The sequence below is a fragment of the Meles meles genome, chromosome 21, assembly GCF_922984935.1.
Source record: "Meles meles chromosome 21, mMelMel3.1 paternal haplotype, whole genome shotgun sequence".
NCBI lineage: Eukaryota > Metazoa > Chordata > Mammalia > Carnivora > Mustelidae > Meles > Meles meles.
Window position 1 is genome coordinate 39,222,568 of NC_060086.1, and position 23,511 is coordinate 39,246,078.

The window sequence follows — 23,511 nt, forward strand, 5'->3', positions numbered from 1 at the left end:
GGAGGAGGGTATTCTTGTATTGTGCCTTTACCTTTTTTGTCATAGTCACATGTGGCTAACTTCTAAAATAGGCTCTTGATACTATGAATTGAACAACGATGATGGTGGTGGTGATGATGATGGTGATGAAAATGATTAAGTCAGGCCATGATCCCAGGGTTCTGGGATCAAGCCTGCATCGAGATCCCAGCTCAGCAGGGAGTCGTCTTCTCCCCTTCCCTCTGCCATTCCCCCTGCTTGTGCTCTCTCTCTCCATCAAATAAATAAATAAAATCTTTTTTTTAAATCAAGTCTTCTAATATATTTTCATTTAATTCTTTCACACTGCAATAGGAAGGTGTTACGATTTTCTTTATTTCAGAAGAGGAAACCAAGGCTCAGACACCTCAAGTAAGTTGCACAGAATATGCATGTAGGAGACAGAGTCTGGATTTGAAGTGGGTGATTGAACATCGAGTTGAGAACCACTCTCCTGTACTCTTGCCTGACACAGTGAGCTCTATGCCACGGGATGTTTTCAAGGAAGGATGAGGAGCCAATCTTTCAGAGATATAATTGTGGATTTTCCCACATGGAATTAGGTGAAATGAAATAAACTCTAAATTTGAACAAGAATCATACACTCTAACCTACTGTAGAGTTGGCCTGCTCAGACTGAACTCCTAGAGGACAAGGACAATGTTTTATTCAATTTGGTAGCCTCATCGTCTGGCACAGTGCCCAGACACTTAGCAGCAACTCACTACACTGGACAGCATAAGCAGGGAATCCTCATTGACCCAAAGTGGTACATCTCCAAAGAAGGGCACTGAACTTCATTCCAGAGGGAGGTTCTCCCTAAGCCAGACGGCCTTCACTTATGTTCCCATACTTGGTACCCAGATGAAAATGTTCACCTCTCATGCATTTCAGCTTTATGGCCACACCCTCAGATTTGCTTTTAATTCAACCTGCAGCTGAAATGACTTTATAACCACACGCCCTTACTGATTAGTAAGAATCAGTCAAATCCTCAGGTGGATAATTTTATAAAAGCAAACAATGGGGGAGGGGGTGCCTGGGTGACTCAGTGACTCAGTTGGTTAAGCATCCCACTCTTGATTTCTGCTTAGGTCACGGTCTCAGGATTGTGAGATCAAGTCTTGCATTGGGCTCTGCACTGGGCATGGAGCCTGCTTAAGATTCTCTCTTTCCCTCTCCCTCTCCTTCTCTCTCTCTCCCTCATAAATGAATGAATGAATGAGTGAATGAATGAATGAATGAATGCAAACAAAGGCTGGGAACCACTATTACAAGTTGAGAACAGAAATGGTCATTAACAATAGCACATTGTTTGACAGTGAGAAAAATCTAAGATACTCTCTAGCATAGAGGAGTTCCAGAGGAGCTGTATATATTACAACAACACAAAACAAAAAGACTAAGATTGTCCTGAGTTTGCAATTACTCTTGCAATCTACCTAAAGAGCAGTTTGTGACCAGGGAGAATCCTGGGTCCCAATGGAACTGGGTGGAATGTTCATCGTACCAAGACTACGTAAAGCCCAAAGGCTGCAAGGGAATGAAAAGTGAAAGGACATCAGAACAAAGTCAGGCAGACAGAGGTGAAGGCTGGCTTTCTGCATTAGCTGCCCTAACCTCTGCTCTCGTCAGAACGGACACACGAAATAGCGAACCAATTACTTCCAAAACACTGGAGTTGCTGACCCCTGGGCAGGCAGCGTGCAGTTTAACTTTCCCGCTTGGTGAACAGGGCTGGCTGCTGCAGTGTTTCCACTCCCACAGATGACCACCGACTGCTTTGGGTTTCCTCACCTGAACGACCACAGTGGCCGTGGAGATCCCCTTCTGGCTCCAGGCTTGCACCTCTCATCCTTCCACAGAGCAGGCACAGCGATTTTTTTTTAATATTTTATTTATTTGACAGAGAGAAATCACAACTAGGCAGAGAGGCAGGCAGAGAGAGAGAGGGGGAAGCAGGCTCCCCGCTGAGCAGAGAGTCTGATGCGGGGCTCCATCCCAGGACCCTGAGATCACGACCTGAGCCAAAGGCAGAGGCTTAACCCACTGAGCCACCCAGGTGCCCCAGGCACAGTGATCTTTACAGAGTGTGACTGTGACTGTACTATTTGACTGATTAAACCCTGTACTGATTCCATTCCGGACAAAGCCTGGCATCCTGACAACCTGACATCCCGCATGCTTTGCTTCTGGCCACAGCTCCGGCTTTACTCACTTATCACCCTCCTTCTGGACCCCCTCGTGTACCGGCCCTGGGGACCTTCCAGTTCTGGATCACACTTTCCTCGCCACCTGCCACAGGGACGTTGCACATGCTGCATCTTCAGGCTGGGATGCTCTTCACACCTATGATCTCCCGCTCATCATGACTTTCTTGTGGAAACCCCTACCACGTGGTCCAGAGCCCTTCCTCCATAGCACACATCGCAGCTGTCATGTAACAGTCAGTTACAAGTGATCTGACTGACGTCCATCTGTCTCCGCTACGTTAGCTCCCTGAGGGCCAGGACTGCATCTGTCCTGCTTGCCATTTTATTGCCAGCTCTGACCTCACTGCTGTGGCTATGAAGGCATTCAACACATACTTGCCAAAGGAAGTAGAGATGGATGGGGGGAAGGGTGGAAAGGAGGCTTCCTCACCCTGTCGCTAACTTTAGACATGCTTTGGGTGACTACACAGCTTTTCTGAGTTATTCCCCTCCCCATACCCCATCTCTGCCTAGCATAGGTACAGAAATCATGTATTCAGTATACGATCCTGGCTCCATTAGGGCAGTGTTCCATAGGGATGGAACCTCACCTGATCTAAGGTCAATTCTCTCCCAGGAAGTTAGAGGGCAGTCTTGAATTTTTGCTAGTTTCTAGAACTGAGGACTCAGTAATTGTGGGGTCACCATTCTCTGCCATGTGTTCAGTGAGAAGAAGAGAAGAAGCCAGGCTCTGGAGCAAGAAGAATGCGGCAGAGAAAAGAATAGGCAAAACTGGAGGGGCCATGGGAGGGAAGTTTCTGGGTGGGGCTGAGACTCACCACTATGGCGTGTAACAAATATCCCCATTTCTTGAGCTACTCTGAGTGGGTTTCTGTTAGTTGCCAATAGAAGAGCCACATGCAAGATACTAGCCTCAACGGATGGTATATCGCCTGGCTGGGGCATTCTCCACCAGCCCTTCACGCAGATCAGCAAGTTGTGTCTTCATCAGTGATCGTGAGTGGGTGCACACTCTCCAGCCATACCCAGGGGTCTGAAGGGGCATCAAGCATATAGTACTGCAGCCAGTACCACATGGGCTTATTACGTGCAATCTGGCAATGATGGGGCGTGGAGAAGCCAGTGCTGATCACACCTGGAATGGGAGGAGAGCGAGCCCAAGTGGGGAGTACCCTGCAGCTCCTTTAGGTTGGAGATAGAGACACTCCCCAAGGGAATCCAGTGACGCTCAGGCATGTAACACAAGGCTGCTGACCAATGCACATGGGTGGCCGGATCAGCCACACTTGGTCATGCAAAGAATTCGTGTGTCCCTAGATCAGCTACGGACCCTAAGGACCCTGAGCTCTAGACTGAGAACCAGTAGGTCATTTTACTGTCAAATCGTGGTTTACTTCCTAGTGAAAGCCCTGGGTTAAAGACCATCTCCCACTGTGATCACACATAAATGAACATTCTACGCAGCAAGGGGCTACTTGGAAAGTTGGTTGTCCCATGTCATCTTTTTGTCATCCTACCCCATCCTTTCAGATGCCTAGTCTCTGTGTTGAGTATCCCCCAAATATGCTTTTCTTCCCCTTGTATTTGTTAAATGTAAGTGACGGAGCTGAACAAGAACAAAAGTCCTTCTAAATGGAAAATTAGAAGTCCCAAGCCCTCTCATATCACTAGCCGGTCCCATGCCTAGGATTCTGTTCCTTTTCTGTCTGCTCAGTAACCAGGTACCTATTTTTCATGTGCCCGGGGAGACCTCATCAGGCACAATGAAGATCTCCCTGGTCCTCTCTCTTAGAACTCCACACTCACGGACAATGGTCTCTACGTCTTTCCTCTCCAATGGGTTTACAGTCCTCAGCACCTTAAAGCCCTAAGCTGGGTTTTATCGTATTTATGAGTGACAGTATTACATGGGTTTTGGACAGAGAATTGGGTTCAAATTAATTCTCTTATTCATTAAGCTATGTAGCTTTGGGCAAGCTGTTCAACTCCTCTGAGCCTTAGTTTTCTTCTCTATCAATTGGGGATAATAATGCCCTCCTCGGAGGGTTGGTGTGAGGACTGCACAATGTAATTACCTGGCATTACTACTCAATAAATATTTTTCATACCAGATATTCCAGAATGATGCCTATTTGGTCAACAACAGTCTTTCCAGTTAAAAAAAAAAAAAAGTCTTAATGTACTTGGCAAAATTTTGCCAAAAGATAAAACAATCCAGAAGACTGTGACTGCAAAGCCCGGGAATACCAGTGGCCAGCAGAGCACCTGACACATGGTGAGAGCTCCGTAAGAATTCCGAAAATAAGGAACTAATGAGGCCTTTCCCTTAATGATGAAATACAATGGTAGCTGCTATTTCAAGGCTTATATTCGACCTGTCATACTGTCTAAATGCAATAAACATCAATTAGCCTGCCCGCTGCATTTGATTTGTCTATACTCACCTGTCCAGCAGGGGCCCAGGTAAGCTAGCTGTGACTTGCTTCTCCATGGGAAGCTTCTTCCTAGTCTCCCTCCCTAGAGAACCAAACTTCTACTCAAGGGACCTTCGAAGCTCCAGGGACCTTCGAAAGACTAACGATATTACATCCCACATGCCACCCTCCTTTGAGGGTTATTGTTGGTGTGTTTAATTTCCTGTCTTGGCCTTACAGGAGATTTCTAATGTTTGGGCTGTAGGGTATGTTCTGATTAAAAATAATCCTCCCAATTATGGGTTGGCATGAGCCTCCTGTCACACGCACTCTGCCACCAGCCTCTGCTTTCCTGTCAGCAATAATTGTGTCTGCAGTGCCTAACTGTAAATGAAAACCCAAGGGGCAAGTTTGGGTCCCTGGTTCCCAGGCCGCACTGGATCTTTTAATTTGCACTGTCTGTCAAAAAGATGCCGCTATGTGTACTCCAAAGAAAACCTGAGACTTTTAGATTCAAGGCTAGAAAGAGCAAAGGTACCACAGCCTTCTTGGAGAAATTGTATTTGAACCCGCCAGAGATAACACGGTGTGTGTAAGGCAACGAGGCTCTTTTTATTCTGCTCCAAACTTTAGCTACACCTGGTATAAAAAGGGAAGCTGAACTCTAGGGAAATTTCAAGATGTATTTATATTATTTTCTCTACCAAGTACATGAGACAGGACATTGAAGTCAAAGTATGCAATAACAACTCTGTGGAAGGAAATATACACAAGAACTGATTATTTTAATTTAAATAAAATTAAAACTTTCTGGGTGCTTTCAGCTGGGAAATGCCATCAATTCCTTCTTGTAAAGCAGAGAGGTCACCCTATAGGCAGCCCCAGAGTAGCCGCTTCAAGTAGGGTGTTAAGATGAAAAGGGTCACTTGGAGACAGTATTGAGCAGAACGCTGTGTTATGAGTAACGAAAGGGAGGATATTTTGGTGTGCCTCTCTACTCCGCGTCTCTTTTTCTAAGGATGACACCTGACCAGGAATGGACCTGGTCTTGATCACTTCACCTCTTTTCCCCTTGGACGGATGATAGGAAGCAGAGATATCTGACCCTCAGATGAACATTAAGGGCCTTAGTTCAGGAATTTACAACATGGACATGAAGAAAATGTGCCATCATGTCAGTGTGTAGGCATGGCATTTGCACAGTGATGCAGAATGAGGGCCAAGGGCACCTTCTGGGAGGAGCTACAATGCACAAGGAGAAAGCACAGCAGAGCACGTCTGTCTGTGCAAAGTTGGGTGAACAGAGTCAATGCAGAGATAAGCAGAGGAGCCCACACAGAATGGAAGGGAGACAGTTTACACAGCTTGTCACCTGGGTTCTGGAAGCATTTCTATTTCTTTTTAGAAATTTTTTTTAAAGATTTTATTTATTTATTTGAGAGAGAATGAGTGAGAGAGGGCATGAGAGAGGAGAAGGTCAGAGGGAGAAGCAGACTCCCCAAGGAGCTGGGAGCCCGATGCGGGACTCGATCCTGGAAGTCCGGGATCATGACCTGAGCCGAAGGCAGTCGCTCAACCAACTGAGACATCCAGGTACCCTAGAAGCATTTATATTTCTTATGCCGCCATTCCTGATGCCCTACTGAACATCCTACACTGAGGATAAATACGAGATTCCAGTGTGTCTTTCCGACAAAGTGTACTTTTGGCCAGCTTGGCTTTGGTGGGTTTCTGTTATTTACAGTGTACGTTCTGGTGACTGAGTTATCCAGGTGAGGCCAAAGCAGGCCCACCTGGACAAGCTGTTCAAGCCCAGGCAACTGTGCCGACGAAGACTGCCTTGTGGATCAGACCCTGGTAAACTACGGACCGTAAGTCAAAATCCAACACGTGGTCTGCTCTTGCAGATAAAGTTTTATCTGGACACAGCCACACTCATGCATCTATGCATTATCTATGGCCAGGTTCTTGTGACAACAACTGAGCTTAGAAGTTGTGATAGACTTTATGGGTTACAGACCCCACAATATTTACTACGTGGCCCTTTAGAGGAAAAGACTGCCACCCCTGGATATATGTGGCTTACAGAGATTCCCATACAGATTCATGAAGACCTAAATAAATAAATATATAAAGAACAATAATAAAAATCATACCTGTTAGGATCACTACCCAATACTAAGCATCTACTGCATATTATGTATACCTGTCGTTTTTTTAAAATGAGGTATTGTCCAGTTTGGCTTTTTTTTTTTTTTTTTTTTTTTTGGTGGGGCCCTGGGACTCATTTCTAGCAGGAGGAGAGAAAGTGTGACCACCAACTTCAAAAAGCAGCTTCCCCAAAATAGTTTCCTTTATCAATCCTACCGTGAGCCTGGAGAATTTCACATTTCACCATTTAAAAGGAGGATTTTTTTTTCCCCCTGTGGCCTGTGATGTCTCTTTAGAGGTACAGGGGTCAGGGCAAAGGAAATCAGGGAGAGAAAAGATTTCTAATTTCTGCAGACAGATTCTTAGGTTGAATGATAAAAGGCCGGCAGAAATGGATAGGAATCACTTGCTGATTATTGGTGTTGCACAACATTGTGTGGGAAACAAAAACGCCCCTTGGTGAGTTCTTCCCACCAAGAGGAATGAGGCTTCTCAGTAAATGTTCATGAGTTCACATGAACTGAGTTTACCCGAATCCATCAGTGTCTGGAGCTGGCCTGATACAAACTCGGTATTAAGGAGACCAGAGGATCTCACCCATGTAGAAGCCACAAAAACGTCTCACATAAAAAACTCAGGATGGAAAGAGAGGACCAAGCACTGCAGAAACCCAACAGGAAAAGCTCTGCTGCTTCAAATGCAAAGGAAGTAGTACCAGAGAGGGCTCAGTGTCAGCCACAACACACCAGGCTCCAGCAGCAGGGCCTGAAGACAAAGGAGACCCCCCCCCCAACCGCCCCATGGTTTCTACCCTGCGCGGTTTCAACTCACATCTCAAATATCGCTTCCTTAGCAGAGCCTCCCAGATCCCTCTCTGCAGCAAATCTAGGACAGGCTCCTTCTCCTCGCATTTATCTCAGTTATAACTACATGGCAAAGCATCACCATTTGATTAGGATCTGCCTCTCCTGCTGAACTCCATCACTGAATACTCATGAGGACTCCAACACCGACGGTTTTCTTCCCCACCGAATGCTCTATACCTAACACGGTACCCAGAACAAAACCAGTGCTCATTAAATATTTGCTGAATAGACGAGTGAATGGTTAATTCTAGAACAAAACCACATTTTCCTCTGGCATCCCAAGGGTCTCAGAAGGCTGGGGTGGGCGCCAATAACCAGCCTGCCCTGAAAGCTCTTTCTGTAAGCCCAACTTCCCTATCGACCCTGGTGTCCAGCTCCTTACAAGTCAGGTGGAGGACAGCACAACATTTTAAGAGACCAGTGTATGCATAAACGAAGAGCTTTGACCTTGGGAGTTATCCTCACTGGGGTACAAACCCCAGCTTCAGCACTTCCTAGTTGTATGACCTTGAGTAAATTTTCTTACATCTCTGGGCCTCAATTCTCTCATGTGCGGAGTAGAAATGAAAATTACTCTTTGCAGATTCTTACAATGATTAGATGAGATTACATGGGAAGAGGGCTTTCTGGGGTACCGCTACAGCAGGTGTTCTAATAGCTGCACTGACTTTAGTCATATTGCAGTCCCCCTCCCAAGGTGAGGTCTTGGGACACAAGTAAAAGTAATGGAGAATCTTGTGATTTTAAAGGAACTCACTAATTATGCATTGGAGACAGAGAGAGAAATAGGTATGCAAGTGAATATAGATAAAGACAATACATATGGCAAGAAAATAATAATAATAATAAATAACAATAATAGTAGTAGTAATAACCACCCATGGCTTACTCTGTGTCACGTGCCATGATAAACAATCTGCATGCCCCCTCCCACTGAATTCTTGTTGTATCTCACGGACATTATTATCTCTAATTTTCAGATAAAGTGTGATATTCAGAGAGTTGAAGTATTTTTGCAAGTCCCCACAGAGAAACTAGAACTTGAATCCTCATCTGAATGGTGATTATGCAATTTCTCTGTCAAATGGAATGTTCCCATTCTAACTAAACAGCACCTGCTCGTGACAGCCCAGAGAAGGCTGGTTGCAGAGAAGAACTGACACGCTTTTACAAAAGAGGAGCTGAGCTTGGCCATGATGCCATCATCAGCTCTCACACACAGGGGAAGCTACTACACAATGGATAATCCCTTCCCAACCAATTCCCTTTAGTCATCTCACTAGTTCCGCTGCTCTTTGTCATTGAGAGAGAAAGTGTGCAGGGACAAGCAACAGGCTTACAAAGGGAGCCCCCTTCCCCGCCCCCCAGACATCAGGATGTGAAGTAACAATCTCTTCCCCTGCATGGTAAGCATCCCTTGCCAGCCTTTGGACTCCCTTTATCAAGCATATGGCACCCCAGGGAAGATCCTCCCCATGACTTTCTTGTCCTCTTTTATGACACCTGGAAGCCTAGGGGGCTAAACTAACCAGTTCCACTGGAGTGAAGTAGAGAATAGATACAATAATCGGAAAGCTCGCAAGAGGCTGAGATACAGACAGATTTATAGAGCTGGGATACAAAGCACATCATTGGGAATGCATGACGCTTTTGTTCATTAATCATCTTTTACTTTGAATCTATTTCTCAATGAAAAGTAGCTTTCATTTCTACTACTAAGATTAATGCGTCAACAATACACAACAACAGAATCGAGTCTGTGGTGAAGAGGGGACAAAAAGACAAAACAAAAACAAAAACAAAAGGAAAGGCAAAAACAAAACCCTCAATGCACAGGGTGATATATTTGCTCAGATTACTGCTTTATTTACACCACGGAGAACACTTTATTTTTGAGCTTCATAACTCATTGCTCTATTAGAGAAAAAAAACGAAAACAAAAACTAGCTATCAGCGCCTACTTCAACATGGAGAAAGAAAATATACCATAAAGAAAATTCATCTTCTACCCTGTAGGTCTGAATGTTTTTAGAAAAAAAATTCTATTTAATATGTGTCGGACTCCAGAGCACCTTATTACCTTATTTAATTTAGGGCAGAGAAGATTTCTCAGAATAAAACGGCACTAAAGTGATAGGAACTAAGCTATGAAATGTGGACATCATATTTTCTTCAGAGAGATAATCAGCTTATCAGAATTCATTTCAACCTAAGAAAGGTCTCACAACTACACTGAAAATTCAAGCTGGTCTCATCATCTCAAGAATGTAATCTCAAGGAAATGGTAAAACTATCAAGGCAAGCTTGGTGCAGTTATCTTTATGTATAAGAACTGTAAGCATCAGATCCCGACAGAATCACTGTGCCAGGGTGTGCTCCCGAGGACGGGAGAGACCTTTCTATAAAATACATGAAGTATCTTTGCTGATAATACCACTATTTTTTTCTCCCCGAGTCACTGAGGGTATTTTTCAAAGATGCATTGCTATATTCTTTACATCTAGAAATCCTCCCTATATTGGTATTCTGCAAAAAATAAATTGTAGTTTCCTAAATTAGTCATCAACAGAGCTGTAGGTTTTAGTCCCGTCCCATTCTTGCTAATGGGTCCAAACTAGCTGTTTGGTCTCAAATCAGTTACTTAACTCACTCTTAGTTTCCTCATTTTCACAGGAAAGGGGTTGGACCTTCCTGTTTTTTAAACTGCATTCTTCTTTTAATTTTTCCAGGTGCTCTGTTTCATGTGCATTTTAATAGAGAGGAAAATCAGTGAGAGCAACAGCAATTTTCAAGAGGAGTAAATGCCAATATAGGATATGCTGTGGTCCTCCTGGTATGAAACTCCCACCCCATACAATCCCTCTAAAAAAGAAAAAAAAATTAAACAAAAATAGAGAAAACCGTCTGGTCAGAGGGTAACAACTAATTTTAAAAGAAATGCAATGGATTTGGGAAGATAAAAGAAAATTCTCCATAGCCAGTCCTTCACGTTCAGCGAAGAACCGCCAAGCCATTTGATACAATTTCCACATTTGGAAAAACAAAGACAATGAAATGAAGGAAAAAGAGCTGGGCAGAAAGGTAAATCAATAAAGCACTCAACATCTCTGTGTGGGAGAAGCGAAAGTCATAAAACTACACCAAAGTCATAAAAAGTGGAGTAAATGTTCCAAGGGCCACACTGGGTAACCATCAAAAGTTATGTGTTTAATGTGAGACTTTATCCACACTTGTTTTGGGTGATATTTTCTTTACAGCATAATTTCCAATAAGTAATAAATACTGTGGACTCAGCCACAAGAAACGAGAAGTTTCAGGACAAAAATGCTTGCTTTGTGATTTTTGTCAAGAGAGACAGTAACATACAATGGTTAAGATCTCAAGACCTACAATAAGCAAAACGTGAATTCTGATTTTTCTGTGTTTGACATTGGGAAATTCCTGGACCTATCTGGATCTCAGCATCTTCTTTTGGCAAGTAGTTAGCAGTACCCTATACCATAGGATAGCACTGACAATTAAATGAAATAATGCATGCAAAATTCTTCACAAAATGTTTGCACATATCACTTTGATAATTTTTAGCAACTTCTATTATGTGAAGCTTCATGTTTTAGGCTGAGATAGAGGAGACATTGTCATTTATACAGTACTTACAAAGTCTCAGGCCCTCTTCTAAACTTTCTGTGTAATATTTCTCATTCAAGAATCTTCACAGCAATACTTATAAGTTATTTTTACTCATGTCTCAGGAAACTAGATCTCATAATGCTCCAACTTTCGCAAAAATGCTTCAACTATTCACAAGAATTAGAAAAGTATCATATTAATAAAGGTACTTACTTTAATAAGATCTGCACCCCTTATTAGGAAAATAGTCCTTAATCCTAAAGCAAACTCCTAGCCAGGCATTTAAAAAAAAAAGTAATTTGCTTAATTTCTACCCATGGTCCACGTACTTTGACACCATGTGACACCCATCAAAAATACAGAATTCATGAATATGAAACTCTGAGTTATTCCACAGAGCGTTAGAGTCTGTGTGTGCATAATTTCTTTCAGATTTGAAATATGTAGGCATCTTAAGTAAGTCTACAACTTACAGAAGCAAAAGGAAGAAAAATCTATATTCCCAAGTTTCCAGGTTCTATTTCTAATCTTCAAGGATTTTTTCCAATGGCAATTCAAAAGACATAAACATTTTTTTAAAGGAACATAATGTAAGCTATTTTGCTCATCTTAAACACATGCATGCACCCATTAATCCATCTGGCATTTCTGAGTCCCCACTCGGTGAAAGCCATCAAAGCACGGTGCCAGGCACAGTTCTGGATTCAGAGATGAAGGGGATGCTCTGTTTTTCAAACGAGCTCATATCCATAAGGGCTGATAAAAAGCAACAGTAAAACAAGGTTTCAAGCAGAGAAACTGAGCAGAGACGCATTCCCAGTTGGGAGGGTGAGGGTGCAGGAGACGTACATGGGAAAGTGACACCTAAGATGATTCACGGAGAATTACTAGGATTTATTGCTCAACAGTCAGAGAAGAGGAACATGAGGAACTAGACAGATTGCCACTTAACAAAGGAATATGGCTGAGACAGGTGAAAGGATGGGCCTCCATTGCATACTGGAGAACTGTGAGAAGTCTTCATGAACCACAGTGGAGTAAGGTTATTGAGGGGAATGACCCTGGAAAGATGAAACTAAATGTAGATGGCTCCATGGGCCAGACCTAAAACTGTGCCAAAGGTAACGAACACTTACTACGTGCTTAAGGCTAGGCATTGTGCTTAGTGGTTTGTATAGACTAAGGAGCTGAGCCTCCCTAGGAATTCTGTGAAGTAGGTATTCCTCATGCCAGGTCACAGTTGAGGAAGCTGACTCAGAGAAACCAGTGGTAGAAAGACGGCTGAGTAATAAACCGAGGGACATGTCCTTAACAGAGACTCGTCAGACTCCCAAGACCATACCCTACGACACTGTAAACCAATGAGTTTAGGCTTTGGCTGGTAGTCATGAAAACTCCATGAAGGATGTCTGAGGAAAGGGATGACATGTTCTGACCTGCATTTTATGAGCATAAATGGACACAGGATAGAAAATGAATAGGGAGAGAGGGAGAGAGGGACACTCAGGAAGCTCTCGTAAAATGCAGTTTCTGAAGCTACTTCCTCTGCTGACTTATTTGCACTGTACCACTTGCTGGCTCTGTGACTTAGGGCAAGTGACTCAAACTCTCTGAGCCTCAGTTTTTATATCTATGCTATGGGAATCATACTAATGATTCAAGTGGGTTGTTTTCAGGAATAAATGAATTAATACATTTTGAGTTTTCAGATCTGCCTGGCTAATTACAGCAACTCACCAATGATGTTAGCTTATCATCTCTTAAGGAAGATCAGCTGACAATGAGGAAAAAGAGGGAATGGGTTTACCCATCAGATGAGCCCCTGGGGATATCAAACGCTTCAGGGACCTGCCCCTTCTTCTTGCAGTCATTAGTATTCAGCCTGACCCTCCCCTCTGAAGCTAGCAACACCTACACCACGGCCAGGGAGGTAGGCTGCCTTCCTTCCAAATCAAACTGTGGGTTACAATGGCAAACACTCCTTACCTGGGTACAGAGAGGAGGAGGGGCCACAGACAAGGACCAAGACAACACAGGGAATGGGTTAAGGTCCCCATAGACTCTAACAGCCACTATGACCAGTGCCCAGTTCATCCCTTTGGGCTTTTAAGCTCCAAATTACTGTGTGGGGAATGCCAGGTCATCCATGAACCAAGATAGATCATAATTCCAAATTTTCCATTAACACCCGAAGCGTGAGGTGATACATTTAAATACTGGATTACATTTGTATTCCAAAAAATACATGAATTTGCTATGATTTGTTTTGTTTCAATGGCTAACCTTTGGGAAACACTCTCTTGAGATGGCCTGTCATTCTTGAACCCTGTTTGGTATATTGACACTAAGGGTATTTTTACTTTTTAATTAGCACTGTTGCCAACCCAGAAGGAAGGTCTTGGTGAATCATATGTGTGTACAATGTTAACTGAACCCATAAGGATCTGCTTAGCTAAAGGCGAAGTTCAGACGCTTTGCAGCTGCACGCAACTTGATCTGAAAAGGAATCATCAAGCCCCACCAGCTGTTATACTATGATGACTCTGAAAACCTAAAAACAAAATAAAAATTTGTCAAATAAATCGACAACTGTTTTCTACATTTTAGGAATACATTGTTTAGCTGTGGTGCATAATAATAGGAGGCACCGGGCACCTGGATGGCTCAGTGGTTAAAGCCTCTGCCTTCGGCTCAGGTCATGATCTCAGGGTCCTGGGATCGAGCCCCACATCGGGCTCTCTGCTCGGCGGGGAGCCTGCTTCCTCCTCTCTCTCTGCCTGCCTCTGTGCCTACTTGTGATCTGTCTGTCAAATAAATAAATGAAATCTTAAAATAAAATAATGGGAGGCACCTGTGGAGCTATGAGTGGTTTTTTTTAAGATTTTATTTATTTATTTGACACAGAGAGAGAGAGAGAGAGAGAGATTACAAGTAGGCAGAGAGGCAGGCAGACAGAGAGAGAGGAGGAAGCAGGCTCCCTGCTGAGCAGAGAGCCCAATGCGGGGCTCGATCCCAGGACCCCGAGATCATGACCTGAGCCGAAGGCAGAGGCTTTAACCCACTGATCCACAGTGCATTGGAAACTAACAGGCAATGGATATATGGGGTGTACCATGCAAAAGAATTGGGCTGATAAACTCTAATATCATTCTTATTTTATAGATAAGAAACCAAAGTTCAGAAAAGTTTTTTAAAATTCCCCAGGTGAACATACTGGCAAGGTGACCAGTAAGTGGTAAAGTTGGAACTGAAGCCACTATTTGAAATCAAAGCCATGGGTGTCCTCTCTATGTGGTTACCCATTTATGGCTTCCCTCAGGGCAGTAAGTTTATGACAGGCTAACCACTAACATTTGTGTCATGTAGGATGCTCGGTGTGCTTAACAGATCATCACCACCACCTAATAATCATCACAGCCATGTAGGAGGCAGGAACTGCTCTAGTATCCATTTTCAAGATGAGTAAAGTGAGGCATTGAGGAACAAGGTCCCCCAGCTTTTTGGTGATAAAGTCAGGATTTTCTGCCTCCAGAGCTAAATGTCCACCCTCTTTCTTATTTGCATATCTAGCACCGAACCTGGCACCAAGGCAACACCCGGTGTTTGATGAATGGAGGAGTACAAGAATGACTTGCTCCATGGATGGCATCTCCGCAAGCTTAGGTACCTCCACAACCATGCCCATCGCATCTGACAAGGTGCCTAGCACATAGTAGATGCTCAGTAAGTGTCTGTGTAGAAACCACTGCTGGTATGGCTAAATGCATGCAGACCCTGGGCTCTGATTCCTTTGCAGAAGAGGGAAAGATGTTGTTTGATGATTATCTCCTAAGCCTTTTCTTCCATTCCTGCCCTCCGCGATAACCATATAGAAATGCGTGAATAAAATGGCTATGTTGCCTCTGGTGTCCTGCTGGATTAGCCTGTGGCCCAAGGGACATTATCGGCGCCAAGGATCATAATCCTTCACTCCCTATCTCTTTGCAAACAGAACGGACAAAACGCTCCCCGGGCTCTCCAAAGTAACCTTCACATCTGTGAACAGCCAGCTCTACATGTTCTCCCCCGAGTGGGTGTCCCCAACCCCTCTCCATTTCAGGAAAGAGGCCAACTTCAGGTAACCATAACTTTCGCATCACACGCTGTATCAGCAGCTACACCCCAGTAATCTGACACGTGTGAAATGAGTCCGCTTATCAAAAAAGAGAGTGCCCAGCAGCTTTTAGGGATGCTGAAGGGGCCTGCTGGTTGCTGCAAATCTCTCACCAGCGCACTGGAGTTTGACACTTAATATTCAAACCCAACTACAGGCTATGTACTCAGAGGATAAAACTCAGTAATAGCACACGGATCCACGGGCTGACAGGCTGAGCATACAAACCTCCAGTGTAAAGACTCACTTAAGAGCTTTCTACCACAAATGGAGCTGGAGTAGAGAGAGAAAAAAAGAGAGAGACAGACAGGAAAAACCACGGTCATAGTGAAAATAAGTTAAAGCAGAATCAGCATGAAAATCCCCAAGTATAACCCAGCAATTTGATGGTGGTGATGGTAGAGGGGGCCAGGAAAGAAACAAAAAACTAACTAAACAAACACGTATCTAGCTCAACCATTTGCCTCCTTAAATGATAAGAAATAATTTAAAAGCACAACTCATCCTTCTATTTAAATTCATGTGTGTTAGTACTTGTCATTTTCCCCACCAGAGACTCAAAATAAGATGAACATTTCTGGAATCACACATCATAACAGAGAGATAGCCAAAAGGACAGTCTGGTATTTATGTGCCAATTGCCAAAACACAATTTTCCAAACATGCATTAAACTAAGAATTCTCCACCCTGTCTAGCTAATTTTATAGCCTCTAAAGAATCTCATAGAGGGCTTTGCATAAAGTAGGAGCTCAATAATTGCTGACAGGTAAGTGTTGGTGTACAAGCAAGCATAGTCACATTCAGTTTTGTTTTGTTTTGTTTTAAGATTTTATTTTTAAGTAATCTCCACACCCAGTGTGGGGCTCAAACTCACCCACAACCTCAAGATTAAGAGCTCCATGCCCTATTGACTAGGCCAGCCAGACACCCCAAGTTTTGCCTGTTTAATAGAAATTCTGAGCTAAGCCTACTTAGTCTAAATTGGAGACCACAAGCTGGAGGTCAGAGGGGTCACAGGTTTGCACTACTCACCACTTAAAACAATTTGTGGAAAAGCTGCCAGTGCTTAAAAAAATCAACATTAAATATCTATGATTCTGACTCTTCTTGATAAACCATAAGCCCCACCGTACTGAGACCACATTTCTGCACAGCAAAAAACCAGTGAGCTAAGTAGCTGATGCTTCTATTAGAAAGACGGTGTGTTCTCTCCAGTGCTCACTCCTCTCTACTGCCTTTTAGCCACTTTCACTCCTATAGTCCCTGTTGGGCTCCCCACAGGTACTGGAGCTTTTAATCTCTGCTTTAACTATTTAGAGTGCAAGACAAACATCTGTCTTCATTGTATCCACTAAAATGCTTTCCCTTTATTTATCCTTAGGGTGAAAATCCATGCAATTCTTCCTGTTTTTCCCCTGTGGGATTCTGAGATGGTACAACCCCATGCAGGCACACTGGCCACATAAAGAGAATGAATGGTTGACTCCTTGAGGAAATTCTAAGCAAGTAAAGTGACTTTTCCCTTTTAGCTTTCATTATAATTGCAGAAATGTTCCAAAAAGGGAGAAATCTCATTCGACACACTGAGCTTTGAAAACTGTAACTGTGATGATCAAGTGACTCACTTGCATATACAACTTTCAGGGGCTACCTGCTGCCAACAGAATGCTAGTAAACTCCTTATCGTGGCATCTATAGAATAAGCTCACCTCCCCCACCCATCTGGACTTTTTGTCTCTTGACCATCTCATGATGCCCACTACAATCTAGCCACCACATCTCCGGAGTATTTCCCTGGTGTGTCTCCTTCAGTAACTGGCATTTTACTCATCCTATGTCCTTTGGCTGGAATCTTATTATTTGACCCCTCATATAGGAAAAACACACTCATGCTTCAAAGTCCTGCTCAAGTACCATTTTGCAAGGAAAGTCCTTTCTAGCCCTTACAGACTACATAGCCTCTCTTCCCTTGGGTTTCTATGATCCTGTATCTTAGTGAATGCTTCCATTGAGACACACTAAATGCAGTGTATCTAAATTAAATCATAGTTCTCGATCTCGTGATTATTTTCTCAATGATATTTATTGTTTACCCGTCTCCAAACCTAGACTGTGAGTTTCTTGAGGGGAAGAAATCACCAAGCTTTGGTCCCTACCAAAGGACCTGGCCAATAAGAAAAGAATGTTTAATGACTGAATTTGCAGCAAATATTCAAAACAGAAGATGATGAACACTAACAGAGTGATAAAGATATTCAGAAGACGGAAGCTTGAATCTTCCTGGGGAGAATCGAAAATAGTCCCATGGGAGACCTAAGTTTTGAGAGGCAGTCTGGTATAGTAACTAAGATGTAGACTTTGAAGTCAAGGTGTCTGGATTTAAGTCCCAGATCCAATACTTCTAGCTGTGTGATCTAGTGCAAGTTACCCAGTCTCTCTGGGTTTCACTTCCCCATCTGTAAAGTGATATCATTAATACTGCCTACTAAATAGGGTATAATGAAAATTAAAGATTTTGGCATCTCCCAGTAGGGAAAACAGCAGGAATGGAGTCTGTGATGAAGAGAACTATAGGTGCCCAGAGTCAACAATGTTGTAATCTTTGGTATGTCACTGTGTGTAGCAGAGAACAGGTTGAAAAAGGCTGGAACAAGATCAAAAAGGACTTTGAATGTCAGTGTAGAATTTTTTGAACTGTATTTTGTAATAAGAACTGGAGTGTTCATGGATGCAGCTCCTAAGGCTGAGTTTTAGTTAACCATTGGTTTCAGGCAACTTGTTTCATACCCGAATCTAAAGAACACAGAAGTGGTAACAGCATGTAAAAGCCAGATGATACAGACAGTTAATGACTTTTTGAAATTGTACAAATAAGACCCCATTCACCTGGAAGAAGCAAAAATCAGTTCAACTATAGGAATTTTCTGGAAGGAGAAACAAATTGGCTATGTGAGGTCCCCTCTCCCAATCACTCAGTTGCTTTCTTTTAGATATTCTCTAAACCTCTACAAGACAAAGTCTTCAGGCCAACAGAAACATGGATATTAACAGGCTGGTTTTAATATCTGAATATATCTGTTGGACACTGGATTATTGAGCAATTTTAATTCCTTCGTAAGTTCAAAGATACCTCCCACTAAGGAAATATTCACATGTAATTAGATTTTCCTTAAAAAAAAAAACAAAACGGAACAAAACAAAAACTATGGAACCATTTCCTCCAATGAGAAGCCATTGGAGGTACTTCTACCAGCCTGTTTTATGTAAGACTTCATCGGAAAAATGCCAATTTTCTTATTAACTGCACCTTCCTTAATTTAACACCAAAGAGCAAAGGTACACCAGGATTCACTAACAATTATCATTAAGAAATTTGTTTTATCCTAGGGGCACCTGGGTGGCTCAGTGGTTTAAAGCCTCTACCTTCACCTCAAGTCATGGTCCCACGGTCCTGGGATGGAGCCCTGCATCAGGCTCTCTGCTCAGCGGGGAGCCTGCTTCCTCCTCTCTCTCTGCCTGCCTCTCTGCCTACTTGTGATCTCTGTCTGTCAAATAAATAAATGAAATCTTAAAAAAAAAAAAAAGCACAGATTTCTTTTAAAAAAAAAAGTTTTTATCCTATACAAGATAGATCTGAACACGAACACACACACACACACACACACACACACCAGCAAAATCTATAGTTTTTAGGACATTCTAAGGATGGGAAAAAAGTGAAAAAGGCAGGTGGTTTCCAACACCTCTTATGATCTCATCCTGATAAGAGAACATAAGACCCTCATCTAGAAAAATTTAGTTTCTGGTATATTCTAGAGTAGAAAGCATCATGCCCTTCATTTGCAATTGTACATTTTATATAATATCAAAAGCCACACCCTCAGCACCATAAACACCTTCAATATTAACTGAGCACCTAATAGGTAATAAATCCTTTTCTTCTGCCCATATGTGTTAAACTCATTTTAACGACAATAGGAAAACTGCTATGTTGCTTTTCTTTTCACAATCCACGTATTATTCATACTGAAATCTTTGCCATTCATCATTACAATCCATGCTGGTTCTTAATACATATGTAACTAATTTTTACTTCCAGGCAAAGTGGCAGAATTCATGAAAAAGTAGTTTTTAAATGTAATAATCTAAGCCACATTTCCTCATTGTTGTGTAAAAATGCTGTGGCCACAATTTTCCACATTTTTAAACCTCTTTCCCTCATTTTGCTTAAAAGCACTGGTTATCTCTTATGATCTTGTTGCCTTTTCTCTATATTCTCCTCGTTAAGCTGTTATATTTCCATTTCATTCTCAACTATCAAAGGCATTCAGATTTCCCTGTTCTCCCTTCTCTTTCTACACAGCTTCATGAAATCATTATTCTCTTATTGTGGGCTGATTCTTCATATTACTTATTCAATTTGCTCTCTTTTACCGATGGCCTTAAATCCTCAGTACATTCAGAAGACATCTGCATTATTTTGTTCCTTCAAATTGCCTGGGAAGGCATTTTTCCCAGAATGCATCAATCCCTATCTTTCCGTTTTATAATTCTTATTCATTGCACCTTCTTGTAATGCAGCTAGCTATGTTTTAAGTCAAGATTAGTATTGTGGATTAGACAGATGCTGGACAATGCCAGACATGCTAGAAGATGAAAAGGTGATCGATTAAAATGGCATGAGAGAGTAGCATTCTAGCAATTTCCAGCGAACGGCTACAGTTCTGTAACATAAGCGTTGGTAGTCTCAAGAATGTCTTCCTTCCTGTTACTGCTGTGGTTAAAATGGGAGCTGATTAGGATGGTGCCAGTTAGCATCCAAGTTGAAATGAGAGACTTTCTCACTTCCTTCTGATTTAACAAAAGACATGTTGGTGTGGTTTTATTTTTTGTACCAATCAGAGGTGGAAGGCTAACTTACTTCTTCAATCTTTATTAAACCTTTACAACAAATCCATGAAATAATGCCTCTGTGACATTCGCAAAGAAAAATTCTATTGTTCAGAAATTGCTAAATGCCGTGATTTGAAGGAAAAATCATCCCCATTACCAAACAGATGAGCGTATTTCTTTTTTACCTGAAAATAATTGCCCAAAATTCCTTGTATAACTAACACACAGGGCATCACTAGTAAAAACTTTAAAAGTTCATCTTGTTCAAAATCTGGACTCCCATGTAATTGTTACTTACCTTTCTCACACTACTAGGAGCTAAAGCAAATGATCTGTACTCTCCTGAGGGTGACTGAGTATTAATGAGAAGCATTACCTTGAAAACTAATGTCCAAGAATTACTGATGGTTCCCGTAGAACTTAAAGCTTCAAGATTCCAATCCAGCCATTCTCAGCAGGGATTACCAAAAATGTGTTCTAAAAATTCACCCCAGCACAGAGCCATATAGAGATATATGCCATTATCCGATTATAGACGTAAGACCTTGTTTCAATGATGGAAGTGGCAACAACAGGCAGTAGATAGAATGCTTGACAGCAAGAGCGCAAAACTAGAAGTCCTGAATCCAAATCTCAGCTCTGCTTTTTCCAGAAGTACAGTTCTACATCCATTATCTTACCTCAGGGAGGTTAATTTTTTTAACCTATAAAACAGAGATCATAAAAACCATAAGACTACTGACCAAAGGATTTTCGTGTGAGTTTTAAGTATGTTGAATGGCACTCATAGGCTCAAAACCCTTGCTACTCAGAGCATGGCCTTCGGGTTGACTACATCCTATTTCTAAGAGTTCATTAGAAATGGTGACTCTCAGGCTATAATCCTGAACTGCTGAATCAGAATCTACATTTTATCTCCTAGGCTACATGTTTCCACAATACAGTTTGAGAAACACTTCTTTAAATACCTTTTTATATCATTCTGCAAAGCACTGCTGACCACGGACATTTTCTCCATAAATCTCAGCAACTTGGAGGTGAAATTTTAGGGGAAATTATTTTCCTTTTCATACACTGAATCAGAGCATACACATCTCACAAGGGCCACACAAAGCAAAGAGTTATATCAAGTCACAAAGTGGGATATAGCGGTCACTTCAATGTTTTTCTAAATACCTTCTAGATGCTTGTTCATAGACACAAAGGTTTGGAGTATGCAAAATGCACCAATATGTTAACACTGCCTAATTTTCTTTAACAAGAAATTGAAGTTTAATTTTGTATAGGAAACAGGTGTGAGTTAAATTGGCTGTCTTATCAGTAGATTTTAAGTTCTACTGATACTTTCCATAGAAGTTTCTAGCTCAAGAACAATAGCTTCATAATTTTGGAGTTTTCCCACATATAAGCAAATATTCCTAATTTTAGACATCCACATGATGAGAAGTGGAGAAAAGTTTTAACATGATACTTTATAAGATATGGTATACATGGATATGTTTATGTGTGTGTGGGTCTATGTATACCCACATATATACTTTGAACTAAGAATCTACAAAGATTTCTATTTCCCTCTTCCTATTAAATGGTTAGTCACAAAGCAAATGACAACTATATGCCAGACATTGCACTGTGTTAGCAGTAGTATGAGAAATGTTAGATAAAACCCACGTGACTGTGAATGCTGCGCTATTTGGTATCATAGTCATATGCCTATCACTGTGTCTGACACACAGTAGGCACTTAAAACACATCCAATGGCTAATTTAATGAATACCATGTTGGCATATACCAATTAAAGTATAGGACTATTAACAAGTTTGTTTTCTGCTGAAAACACAATCAGCTTAATTTCAAGTAGATGGATGAGATAGATAGAGCAAACAACACCATGCCTATTTTTGGTGACATTAGGCTATTTTAAATATGGATTAGTCACTTTGTTCCTTTAACCTTCCATTTCAACTAGAGAATGGTAAATTCATTGAGTTCACTCTTCAAGACATTCTTTTTTTTTTTTTTTTTTCCCAGAGTTCACTCTTCAAGACATTCTGTATACAAGTGCGTTTTCTGTGGCTATCACTTAATAACAATTCAACGACTTACAACATCATTGAATGGGGTGTTCAGATTACCATGGGATTCACCATTCCTTTATCATTTATACCCAGCCCAATCCAAAATTTGCAGAGAGTTGTAGGTGTTTGAGTTTACATTCCTTTGACCTAATTCCCTAATTTGTTCATTTTGATTGATTCATTCTTTCAACTATATTGTGCCAGTTAACTCTATGGCAGGCACCATCCTAGGTGTGAAGCAAATGTTGCCATGATTAGGAAAGACATGATCCTTGCTCTCACAGAGACGAATTCTACTGCAGAAATGTAGAAACAGAATGAAGAAATAAACAGTATCATTTAAAGTAATCAACCCTCCAAGTCTGGTCTTCCTTGCATCAAAGACTATTGGATGGGATACATTGGAGATACCTGTCTCCCAAGGCATATGCTCCCAGGGCAAACCTCTGCTACTTTGATGAGGCTACCCGGGGAGTCACATTTCTTCTTTTGGGGTAGCCTCAGAGAATTCTCTAGACCAGTGGGCAAATAAAGGACTCTAATGTAAATTATCACTAGCACAACAGGCATATGTTCAGAGTCCATTCAGAGCCATGGATAAGTCAGATATCACTTACTAAGAATATGACTGTTATCTCCTAGAACTCACAAAATACTAAGTTCACATTACTCATGACCATGGGTTCATCATCATAGTTACAGTATCAACTACGAGGCTACCATATTCTAAATGTAATAAATATATTATGCTAATCCCTACAGCACTCATGAAAGCAGGTACTAGCATCTTTAAATTATGAAGGAGAGATGGAGGCAAAGACATTAAATTACTCATCCATGGCAACTAGGAAGAAGGAAGGACATCAAGCTTGGATTCACACTGACGTCAGTCATTTCAAAAGTTCTCACACATCTGGAGCACCTGGGTGGCTCAGTCAGTTGGGCATCCAGCTCTTGGTTTCAGCTCAGGTAATGATCTCATGGGTTGTGGGATTGAGGCCCACATTGGGCTGCACTCACAGGGGAGTCTGCTTGGAGATTCTCTCCCTCTGACCCTCTCCCCACTCATTCACGTTCTCTCTCTCTCTCCCTCT

The 23,511-nt window shown here is 42.0% G+C and overlaps 1 protein-coding gene across 9 annotated transcripts in view; it reads right to left on the reverse strand.

The window, feature by feature from the left end:
* Window positions 1-23,511, reverse strand: part of RBFOX1 (RNA binding fox-1 homolog 1) — a 1,785,930-nt gene that overhangs the window by 1,207,829 nt on the left and 554,590 nt on the right. The window lies entirely within an intron of this gene.